Raw genomic sequence first — 13,021 nt, forward strand, 5'->3', positions numbered from 1 at the left:
GTTAAAACAGAAACACTCAAGAAACTGAATTGAAGAATAAAAAATAGAGTGAACTTATGAAAATCCTGTTATTCATTAATTTGCTGAAATATTGAATTTACACAAGGAAAAAATCTAACCATTTCCTATCTAGTAGCCACTTACAAAGTGGATGGAAAACTGAATAAAAACATGTGCCACTAACGGCCATAAAAGGGCCACTAACTTTAGAAAGTTAAACAACTAAAGTTGACTAAGTCTAGCTAGAAAATAGGAAGCACTAAACTAAAATAAGTAAAAAAAAAAAAAAAACAGTAAAAATAATAAGTTGGAAAAAAATGCCAATTGTCTAACACTCTTGCTTGGCATTTTTGTGACAAACACCGATTCTTTGCCTCAGATCTTCAAACCTTTCCTTTGGCAGTGACTTAGTGAAAATGTTAGCTAGTTGGTTCTCGGATGAACAATGAACAAGCAACACTTCATTAGATTGTTGGACTTCTCTAATAAAATGAAAGTTGGTCTTGATATGCTTAGTTCGACCATGAAACACTGGATATTTCAAGATTGAAACTGTAGAGCTGTTGTCACACATGATCTTGCTAGCTTTTGTTTGTTCATGGCCCAAGTCCTTCAACATCTTCTTTAGCCAAATAACTTGTTTAACAGCAGATGCAGCAACTATGTACTCAACTTCTTATGTTGATTGAGCTGTAGTTTCTTGTTTCCTAGAGATCCAACTAAAACAACTTGTCCCCAAACGGAAAAGATATCCAGAGGTGCTTCTGAAATCATCAACTCTGCCACCCCAATCACTATCAGAGTACCCGACCAGGTTCATAGTTACTTCGACAGATGCTGGGAAAAAAGTTCCAAACTTGTTGGTTCATTTAATATACTTAAACACTCTTTTAGCCGTTGTGAAGTGTGTCTCTAGGCGAATGCATGAACCTAGAAAGCAAACTTACAACAAATAGAATGCCAGGTCTGCTTGTGGTTAGATATAGAAGACTGTCAATTAAGCTTCTATACATACTATCATCCACTTTTTTGGAATCCTCATCCTTGACAAGCTTCACACCAGTAGAGATTGGAGTACTCACAGGTTTGCAATCTTGCATTTTGAACCTATTTAGAATATTCTAAATTTATTTTTGTTAGCATATGAAAATTTCATCACTGGATTGCAACACTTCTATGCCAATGAAGTACTTCATGACTCCAAGATAAGTCATTTATAAGATTTTCACCATTTCATCCTTGAACCTTTGGATTAGTTCAATTTTGCTTCCTGTCACAAGCATGTCATCCACATAAATTGAGAAAATTAAGGACTCACCTACAGTAACTTTCACATACAAAGTAGCTTCACTTTGACTTCTACTAAAGCCAAGTTGGATGAGATGATTGTCCATCCTCTCATACTGTCACACCCCGAGGCTACCCTCTTGATGTAAACACGGGACCTAGGAACACAAGTGACCCCAAGCTAACCCTGAGCTGGCATATCATAAGCATACTAAAAAGGAATAATGTGCGGAAGCTAAAAACATAAGATAAACTAAATGATAGGGGAATACCCAATATTGTCTGAATATAAAGAAACTATGAGTTTAATAACAATTAAAAGATCAAACTCAAAACTAAAGTTGAATCTAGTATTATGTCTGAATATAAGCCTCTAACCGACTAGAGATGTCGGGACAAGCCCCAAGCTAACTCTAGCAAAACTGAAACTAACATGAAAAGACTAAATATAGAAACATGTCTATTGTCCTCGAAATATGAGGACTCACCACTGTAGTTGCTGAAATGGAGATCGAGAGCCGATCTATGTGTGATCTGAATGCTGAGGACCTGAACGTACATCACGAGAAGATGTAGCGCAGAGTATGTGTCAGTACTTGAAAGGTACTGAGCATGCATGATAGGATAAAACTGAACAACATATACATAATTGAAATAAAGCATATTGAGCAATGATATAATCTGAACATGATGAACATACTGAAATGATACTGAATATGAACTAAACTGAATGCAATGACCAAGTACATAACATGCTGAAACTGAGTACTGAAATATGAGTGGGACTTGGTCAAAAACACTAGAATCTGACTGTGGGAGCTAGTAATAACCGACATAAAACCGCATGAGCTAAATGTGGAGTCCGATGTATACGCCCCATCGAGAGGACCCAATATACCTTGCCAAGGGTATAAAGGCATGACTGGCATGATCACTAAATATGATGCCCACAGAGGGGACTTACAAACCTACGGGGGCACGTAGTTCTAGGACTATGAGGGTGACTGACCCTAGTCCAACTTGGTGTTAAGCCTACTCCCAATTGAATATGTGTACATTACAACATAACTGAAATATAATGGATAGCTCACTGTTCTAACATGATAACTGAAAATGCAACATTAATGTACTGATAATGGAACATTTGGAACTGATACATGTATATTTGTACAAACTGGCCTAGCAAGTGTAATTCATGAACTAAACAAATCAATACATCTAGGGTTCTGAATTTCATGCAAGAAACTAAGCAACGATGTTATGAAATCATGATAGTCTGATTTGAAGTATTCTAACAGCTAAATCACAACAATTATCTGAAGTTCTAGAAACCCTAGGTCTAAGCAATATTTAGGGAATCAAGATTCTGACTGAAATCTAGGGACCTAATGGGTCAATGGAACCCACTAGTGAAATCTCACATACCTGGTGACGAATTTCATGAAGAAATCTTTCGATTTCGGGGCTAGAACTGGCGAAACGTTTGTTGCGTTCTTGGACTAGGGCTTCTTGACTTTTCCTCTTGTTTTGCTCTAAGATCGATGAATTTTTCGTGAATGATTGATTAGGTTAGGTTCTAATTTAGTTTCTACGCTAAACCTGACCAAAATCACATAGTTTAGGGGTTAAACGACGTAGTTTAGGTGTCCAACGCATAAGGGAAAAGACCAAAACGACCCCAACTTAAAAGCTGACGCAGACGACCACGGTCCCTCTGACGGACCGTCAAGGTGGTGGTGGTCCTTGGTCTAGTAGCTACTGGTTATGCGGTAGCCTTCCACGGGCACCACCACGGCCCGTCGTCAGGACCACGGTCCGTGAAGGGCCCCGTGGTCTGACGTATGGGCCTGGTGAACTCTGTCTGGCTTCCACGATCCCTTCCACAGCTCGTGAAGTGGTCCACGGCCCGTGAAGGGCTCTGTGGTCCACCTCTGTTGGAAAGGTGTGTGAACCACGGGTAGGTCGATGGACCGTGGTCCCTTTCACGGTCCATGAACCCTACCGTGGTTCACTGTTTCTGGTGTTTTTCTGTTGTATTTTCTAAGTCTAATTTCCGAGGTCTTACAATATCTCCCCCTGGGAACATTAGTCCTCGAATGAAGCCTAAACTAGCTGAGAAAAGAGGCAAAGAGCTGTAATTTCTACCACTAAGTACAAAAACGTGATTTCTGACTGAACTGAGTTCTAAGGTCATGCAAATACACTGAAAATGCAAGAACAACTGAGGGAACGTGATATTAAAACTGCATTCATGCAAGATTAAACTGAGAGACTGGAGAGGAACTATTACCCAAGCTGGAATGGAATCGGAAGGAAAGAGATGAAGATACTTGGTCTTCATGGCTTCTTCTGCTTCCCAAGTAGTTCCCTCTACAGACTGACTCCTCCACAAAACCTTAACTGAAGCGACTTTTTTGTTTCTCAACCTTCGAACCTAACGATCAAGGATTTGAACTGGCAGCTCTTCATAAGTGAGATTATCCTTCACAGCCACACTTTCTAATGGCACTATAGATGCTGGATCACCCACACATTTCTTCAACAAGGAAATGTGAAAGACTGGATGAACTGTTGCTAGTTCTGCTGGAAACTCTAATTCATAAGCCACTTTACCAATCCTTTTCAAGATCCTCTAAGGACCTACATATCTGGGACTGAGCTTCCCCTTCTTGCCAAATCTCATCACCTCGTTCATAGGTGACACTTTCAGGAAAACTCAATCATCAATTTGGAACTCTAAGTCCCTTCTCCTCACATCTGCATAGGAATTCTGGTGACTCTGGGCTGTCTTAAGTCTATCTCTGATGAGATAAACTTTTTCCATAGCATCATGAACCGAATCTGGACATATCAAGGCTGCCTCACTTACCTCAAACCAACCAACTGGAGATCTATATCTACGCCCATACAATGCCTCATAAGGGGCCATTTGAATATTGGAATGGTAGCTATTATTGTAGGCGAACTCTATAAGAGGAAGGTGATCATCCCAACTACCCTTAAAGTTGATCACACAACTCTCAACATGTCCTCTAAAGTCTGAACGGTACACTTTGCCTGACCATCCGTCTGTGGATGAAATATTGTGCTGAGATTCACTTGGGTACCAAGACCTTTCTGAAAAGACTTCCAGAAATGAGAGGTTAACTGAGGGCCTCTATCTGAAATGATGGACAACGCAACCCCATGCAACCTGACTATCTCATCAATGTAAAGCTTGGCGTAGTCCTCCACCAAATCTATAGTCTTAACAGCCAAAATGTGGACAGACTTAGTAACTATGTCTACTATTACCAAAATGGAATCATGTTGTCTGCGAGTACGAGGTAAACTTTTAATGAAGTCCATGTTGATCACTTCCCACTTCCATGTAGGAATGTTAATCTCTTGAGTCATACCTCCTGGTTTCTAATGTTCTGCCTTCACTTGTTGACAACTAGGGCACTTAGCCACAAAATCTGCTATATCCCTTTTCATGCCATTCCACCAAAAGACTTCTCGCAAATCATGGTACATCTTAGTGGCACCTGGATGAATAGAATACCTGGAATTATGGGCTTCTGTAAGGATCTGGTGTTTCAACTCACCCATCTTAGGAACACATAAACGACCCTGGTAGCGAAGCACACCATCTCCCCCTTGGGAGAAAACCTCAACTTTCTGCTGATGAATTGCACCCTTCAATTGAAGTAAAATATGATCACTGTCTTGTCTTTCCTTAACCTCCGCAACCAATGAAGATTCTGACCCATTATGAACTGTCACACCATCATCTGATATGCTTATAAGGCAAACTTCTAAGCGAGCAAGCCGGTGAACATCTTTTGCCAGTTCCTTCCTTTTTTCCTCAACATGTGATACACTACCCATAGATAGTCTGCTAAGAGCATCAACTAGTACATTGGCCTTACCAGGATGGTAACGCACATTCATATTATAGTCCTTGATGAATTCAAGCCATCTTCTCTGGAGAAGATTTAACTCTTTCTGGGTGAAAATATACTGAAGGCTCTTATGGTCTGTGAACACATCTACGTGAACACCATACAAGTAATGTATCCAAATCTTTAGGGCAAATACTATGACTGCAAGCTCGAGGCCATGAGTCGGATAGTTCTTCTCATGCACCTTAAGTTTTCTAGAAGCATAAGCTATAACCTTACCTCGATTCATCAACACACAACCTAGGCCGACTCTGGATGTATCACAATAGATCACATAACCTTCTGGTATAGTCAAAACATGAGTTGTAGTTAACCTAGTTTTCAGTTCTGAGAAGCTCTTCTCACATTCATCTGACCACTGAAACTAAACCTTTTTCTGAGTCAACTTAGTCAATAGAGAAGCTATGGATGAAAATTCTTCCACGAACCTTATGTAGTAACCAGCCAAATTCAAGAAACTTTTGATATCTGTAGGAGAGGTGGGTCTGGGCCATTGTCTCACTGCATTTATTTTTTGAGAATCCACTCGGATCCCTTCGCTAGACACTATATGACCAATGAAGGCAACTGATTGTAACCAAAACTCACATTTGCTAAACTTAGAGAATAACTGGCGATCTTTGAGAGTTTGTAGGACAACCCTCAAATGAGTCGCATGTTCTTCCTCATTCCTAGAGTAAATAAGGATTTCATCAATAAAGACGATAACGAACAAGTCCAAATACTGCTTGAAAACCCTGTTCATCAAATCTATGAAAGCTGCAGGAGCATTGGTTAGTCCAAAAGACATAACTACAAATTCATAATGGCCATACCAAGTTCTGAAGGCTATTTTCCGGATGCCACTATCTCTGACTCTGATCTGTTGATAATCGAATCTGAGGTCTATCTTCAAAAAATGACTAGCACCCTGAAGTTGGTCGAACAAGTCATCAATTCGGGGGATAGGGTACTTATTCTTGATTGTGACTTTGTTCAACTACCGATAGTCAATGCACATCCTGAGAAAACCATCTTTCTTTTTCACAAATAACACTGGTACACCCCATGGGGAAATACTGGGTCTGATGAAGCCCTTATCTATAAGGTCTTTCAACTGCTCTTTTAATTCCTTAAGCTCAATTAGAGCCATTTTGTAAGGAGGAATAGAAATAGGCTGGGTATCTAGAAGGAGATCAATTCCTAAGTCAATTTCCCTTTCAAGAGGAACTCCAGGAAGATCTTCTGGAAACACTTCTGGGAACTTATTTACAATAGGAACTGACTCAAGAGTTGGGGTTTCAGAGCTGGAATTCTTAACCCGAACTAGATGGTAGATATATCCCTTGGAAATCATCTTTCTAGCTTTAAGGTAAGAAGTGAATCAACCCATTGGTACTGAGCTACTACCCTTCATTCTAAGATTGGCTCGTCTGAAACTGGAAACGAACGATCCTAGTTCTACAACCAACTAAGGCATAACATGAATGTAATTAATACATGCCTAGGATGATATCAAAGTCTACCATTTCTAACTCTACAAGATCTGCTGAGGTGAATTTCTGAGAGACTATGACAGGGTAATTTCTGTATACCCGTCTAACTATAACTGGGTCACCAACTGGTGTAGAGACTGAAAAGGGTTTTGAAAGAGTTTTTGGGCTGACACCAAAATTCACTGCTATATATGGAGTTACAAAGGAAAGAGTAGCCCCTGGATCTAACAAAGCATAAACATCTAAGTAAAAGACTTGTAACATACCAGTGACCACATTAGGAGAATCTTCCTGGTCCTGGCGAGCCTGGAGAGCATACAACCTGTTCTAGCGCTGACCGCCACCTGTACCAGATGAAGCACCCTGCTGAGTTGGGCAACCTGTTGGTGCTGCTGGAGATGTAGACTGAGCCCTACTATTGTTACCTCCCTGACCCTATTTAGAAGAAGGGAAATCCCTCAATCTATGACCAGTCTGACCACACCCAAAACATCCTTCTTTCCCTGCAAGACACTTGCCCGAATGGTTCATACCACACTTTGGACAAGTTGGGTAGGTTCTAGTACCTAAAACATTCCCCTGAGACTTAGAGCCTGAAGCCCTACCTTTCTGATCTTGTCGAAACTTGGAGGATGGAGCACTAGCTGATGAAGGTGCCAGAGCTGAAGATTTCTGCTGAACCTGTGAGCAATTTCCACCACCCGACTTTTGCTGAGAGTACTCATAGTTACCTGTCCTAGCCTTTTTATTATCCTTAGCCTGTTCCCTAAGCTTTTCTCCCTCAACCTGTTGAGCATGAGTCATAAGCCTAGAGATATTCATTTCATCTTACAACATAGCATTCTTGCACTCTGTTTTCATTAAGTCGGACATACCATACAGAAACTTAGACATCTGCGCCCTTGAATCAGCAACTATATAGGGAGCATACCTAGAGAGTTGGGTGAACTTAAGTCCATACTCTTGGACTGACATTATACCTTGCCTCAAATTCATGAATTCCTGAGCCTTAGCCTCCCTCAACTCTGTCGAAAAGAATCTGTCTAGAAAAGCTTTAGTAAAACACTCCCAAGTCACATGAGTTGCATTCTCACCCCTATTTTCTTTCCACTGCATGAACCATACATGAGCTACATCCCTGAGCTGGTAGGATGCCAACTCTACCCTATCATTCCCAGTTACATGTATCACTCCAAAGATCTTTTTGACCTCATCAATGAAATTCTGGGGGTCCTCACCAACTTTCGACCCTAGAAACTCAGGATAATTCATCCTAACAAAATCACAAACCATAGCTACCACTAATCCACCACTAGAATTTGCAGGAACTGGAACCTACTGATTTTTCTTGTTAGTTACACTCGGAGCCAAAAGTTGCGTCGCATTCCAAAACTCTGCATTCGAATCTTCCTGATCTGGGACTGAAAGAGCTGCGTTAGCATTGCGTGCATTAGCATTCCTTGCGTAAGCTCTACGAGCAGGCAAGATCTGAAATACATAATGATGAGTTAGAAACGATGAGTTGAATCATACCTTACGCACGATAAGAATAGCAAGAAAGTGAAGTTTCTCTATAACACTTTGTAGCCTCCATCTCATTAGATGTGGTTCACTTCACACCCATGAAAAGTACTCTACTTAGTGCGGCTTTTCATATATCCTAGGACACTTATACCTAATGCTTTGATACCAAGTTTGTCACGCCCTGAGGCTACCCCTTTGACGTAAACACGGGACCTAGGATTACGAGTGACCCCAAGCTCACCCTGAGCTGACATATCATAAGCATACTTAAAAGGAATATTGTGTGGAAGCTAAAAACATAAGATAAACTAAATTATGGGGAATACCCAACACTGTATGAATATGAAGAAACTATGAGTTTAATAACAATTGAAAGATAAAACTCAAAACTAAAGCTGAATCTAGTACTATGTCTGAATATAAGCCTCTAACCGACTAGAGATGCCGGGACAAGCCCCCAACTAACTCTAGCAAAACTGAAACTAAAATGAAAAGACAAAATATATAAACATGTCTATTGTCCTTGAAATATGAGGACTCACCACTGTAGTTGCTGAAATAGAGATCGAGAGCCGATCTATGCGTGATCTGAGCATGCATGATAGGATAAAGTTGAACAATATATAAATAATTGAAATAAAGCATATTGAGCAATGATATAATCTGAACATGATGAACATACTGAAATGATACTGAATATGAACTAAACTGAATGCAATGACCAAATACATAACATGCTGAAACTGAATACTGAAATATGAGTGGGACTTGGTCAAAAACACTATAATCTGACTGTGGGAGCTAGTAATAATCGACATAAAACCACATGAGCTAAATGTGGAGTCCGATGTATACGCCCTATCGAGAGGACCCAATATACCTTGCCAAGGGTATAGAGGCATGACTGGCATGATCACTAAATATGATGCCCACAGAGGGGACTTACAAACCTACGGGGGCACGTAGTTCTAGGACTATGAGGGTGACTGACCCTAGTCCAACTCGGTGTTAAGCCTACTCCCAATTGAATATATGTACATTACAACATAATTGAAATATAATGGATAGCTCACTGTTCTAACATGCTAACTGAAAATGCAACATTAATGTACTGATAATGGAACATTTGGAACTGATGCATGTATATCTGTACAAACTGGCCTAGCAAGTGTAATTCATGAGCTAAACAAATTAATACATCTAGGGTTCTGAATTTCATGCAATAAACTAAGCAACGATGTTTTGAAATCATGATAGTCTGATTTGAAGTATTCTAATAGCTAAATCACAACAATTATTTGAAGTTCTAGAAACCCTAGGTCTAAGCAATATTTAGGGAATCAAGATTCTGACTGAAATCTAGGGACCTTATGGGTGAAAGGAACCCACTAGTGAAATATCACATACCTGGTGACGAATTTCACGGAGAAATCTTTCAATTTCGGGGCTGAAACTGGCAAAATGTTTGTTGCGTTCTTGGACTAGGGCTGCTTGACTTTTCCTCTTGTTTTGCTCTAAGATCGATGAATTTTCCGTGAATGATTGATTAGGTTAGGTTCTAATTTAGTTTCTATGCTAAAACTCAGAAAAACCACATAATTTAGGGGTTAAACGACGTAGTTTAGGTGTCCAACACATAGGGGAAAAGACCAAAATGACCCCAACTTAAAAGCTGACGCAGACGACCACGGACCGACAAGTATGTCGTGGTCCTTGGTCCTATAGCTACTGGCTCTGGGGTGGCCTTCCACGGGCACCACCACGGCCCGTCGTCAGTACCATGGCCCGTCGTCAGAACTATGGCCCATCGTCAGGACCTCGACCCGTGAAGGTCCCCATGATTTGACGCCTGGGCCTGGTGAACTCTACCTAAATCCCACAAGCCCTTCCATGACTCATGAGATGGTCCAGGCCCTTGAAGGACTCTGTGGTCCACCTCTGCTGGAAATGGGTGTGAACCATGGGCAGGTCGACGGACCGTAGTCCCTTTCACGATCCATGAACTCTGTCGTGGTTCACTATTTCTGGTTTTTTTTTGCTGTATTTTCTAAGTCTTATTTCCAAGGTGTAACACATACCATGCCCTTGGGGCTTGTTCTAGCACATACAAGGCCTCCGTTCAGAGATAAACTTGATCCTTTTTTCCAGGAATTGAGAAACCATCAGGTTGTTGTACATAGATCTCTTCAACAATCAAATCATTCAACAAAGCCGATTTGACCTCAAGTTGATGAATCTGTCAGGAAGTATGAGATGCAAATGCAAGAATAATTGATTGTGTCATACCTTAAAACAGGAGAAATTGTTTCTTGATAATCCACATCATATTGTTGTGCGTATCCCTTTACCACCAATTTAGCCTTATGTTTGCAAATTGTTCCATCAATATTGATTTTTGTCCTGAAAATCCATTTTACACCAATCACCTTGCGATTTCTAGGTCTGTCTACAATTTGCCAGGTTCCATTCTTCTCGATCATGTCTAGTTCATCTTGTATAGCTCTCCTCCATGCCTAAGAGTCTTGTGCTTCAATATAGCTTATTGGTTCATAGGTAACCAAATTACACTGCTGCTAGACATCTTTTAAGGTTCGAGTTCTCCTCACTAGTACATCATCCACTAGTTCATCTTTTGGAAGTTGAGGCTGCTCATTTGAAAATAAATTAGAATAAGAGGTCTTCTGATTTTGCCAATTCCAACCAGTTGTTTCATCAAACTTTACTTCTCGGCTGAGAATTAGTTTTTCTATTTTCAAACAGAAAATCATGTATCCTTTCTATTTTCAAGTCAAGTCTCCATTCCTCCATTGAAGATAAAAAATTGGCTTTGAGTTATGATAGTTTTCATCCATTGGTTCCTTCCATTGATGGAGTTCGCAAATTCTCCTATTTTCAAAGTTAGAAATCCCCAATTGAGTTAGGGTTTTCTTCAATTACCATGGGTTCTCTTCAATGTTGATTTAAATGACTGAATTATGATCTCTTATGCATGAATTGATGAAATACTATGATTTTATGATGATTTCCCCTATGAACCCATGTAATCCCCATGTTTTCAAGTTATGAGCATATGATGTGGGATTTTGGTTATGAAAGTTGACTTTTATGAAATTAAGCATGAATTGATAGATTTACATGAATTTATGATGGAGTGTATAGTTAACCCATGTTTCCTAAATGTGTATGATTGAAAGTGGGTTTTGAACCTTGAAAGGTGAATTATGAGATTATGCATGTTCTTATGAAATCTATGCAAATGTTTTAAGGATGCTTTGAGAGTAAAATATCAATGATGATGATGTTGATGTGTTATTGAATAGATTTTCTCATATACACATAAAAGCATGATGTGAAAGGTTTTCTCACATAATAAGGATTCTAAGGTTGAAAGGTCTTCTCACCTAATTGAATCAAAGACTAAGAACTATCCTAATGACTTAGCTTATATTGGTTATTGAATGATACCTTTCCATGGATTATGACTTAGCTTAGATTGGTTATTGAATGATACCTTTCCATGGATTATGACTTAGCTTAGATTGGAAAGATGATGTGTCTTTCCATGGATAATAAGAACAAGTAAGAAATGACTATTATGTAGGATTTATGCTTAGCACCGAGAGGATATTGAGATGGAAGCTCTCCTGTGAGTAGAGGTCGGGTTTCTAGAAGCAATCTCCTTATCCCTTACCTATGTTCCTGATGTGACACAAAATCTTGGCACATTTGATGCCTGAAAACTAAGGATTAATACTAGAATTGAGTGTATTTTTGTATGCTTTGATGTGTTTGTTGAATGTGTAGACAGATTTTTGCTTGTGTGGAAAAATGGAAAAGGAAGCAGAAGATGATAGTGATCAAGTGAAGACCACGAGCACCTAGACGGGTCGTGGTCCTTGTCACGAACCGTGGTGCCGGTCGTGAAGCATTTCCAGTATGAAAGCTTGGAGGAGTTGAGATTAGGTTGGACCAAGTAAAGACCACGGCCAACCTCACGGACCGTGGTCCTCATAACGGTCTGTGGTGCCAATCGTGAAGGTGAGCCAGTGAATGGGCAAGGAGAAGTTGAAAAAGGAATTGACCAAGTGAAGACCACAAACAACTACATGAACCGTGGTCATTGTCACGAGTCATGGTGGTGTTCGTGGTAATGACTCAGTGAAGAGGCATTGGAAAGTGGAAGAGGGAATTCATCAAGTGAAGACCACGGGCAACTACACGGACCGTGGTCATTGTCACGAGTCGTGGTAGTGTCCATGGTGATGATACATTGTAGAGGTCTTGAAGAGCCTATTTTGGGTGATTCCAAGTGAAGACCACGAAGGGCTTCATGGACCGTGAAGCCCTTGACGGGTCATAGAAGTGACCATGAAGTGTCCGACAGTTCAGTCCTACTTTAAGTAGGACTCTTCTTAAAACACTTTATTTGAATTAATTAGGTTATTTTTTATGTTTTATCTCGTCTAACCTTGAACGATGACGAAGTTCCATTATTCTCAGTTTTTTATTTTTGACTTTAACATTGAATTAAGTTCGAAGTTTGGATTTCCGGTTATTGAATTATCAAAGTAACTTGTTGATTTGCTTATTCTCGTAAGTACCTTCTCAACATGTTTTCATCTTATATTTTTGAATTTTTACGTGAAATCATGAGTGGATAAATACCACAATTGGATTGTGGGATCTATGACGTGAATCGAATTGTAATTTCGTAAAACAAGTGATAGGGGATTTATGTTTACAAACTATAATATAGCTTTCATTATTAACGTATTATGATGAGTGCACGCA

General features: G+C 39.9%; 1 protein-coding gene across 2 annotated transcripts in view; it reads right to left on the reverse strand.

Moving 5' to 3' along the window:
- The window catches only part of LOC125837375 (probable protein phosphatase 2C 10), a 1,808,044-nt gene that overhangs the window by 692,596 nt on the left and 1,102,427 nt on the right, over window positions 1–13,021 (reverse strand). The gene's annotated exons all lie outside the window — the stretch shown is intronic.

Source organism: Solanum verrucosum, unplaced genomic scaffold, assembly GCF_900185275.1.
Source record: "Solanum verrucosum unplaced genomic scaffold, falcon-dt-bn FXZP01000147.1, whole genome shotgun sequence".
NCBI classification, from domain to species: domain Eukaryota; kingdom Viridiplantae; phylum Streptophyta; class Magnoliopsida; order Solanales; family Solanaceae; genus Solanum; species Solanum verrucosum.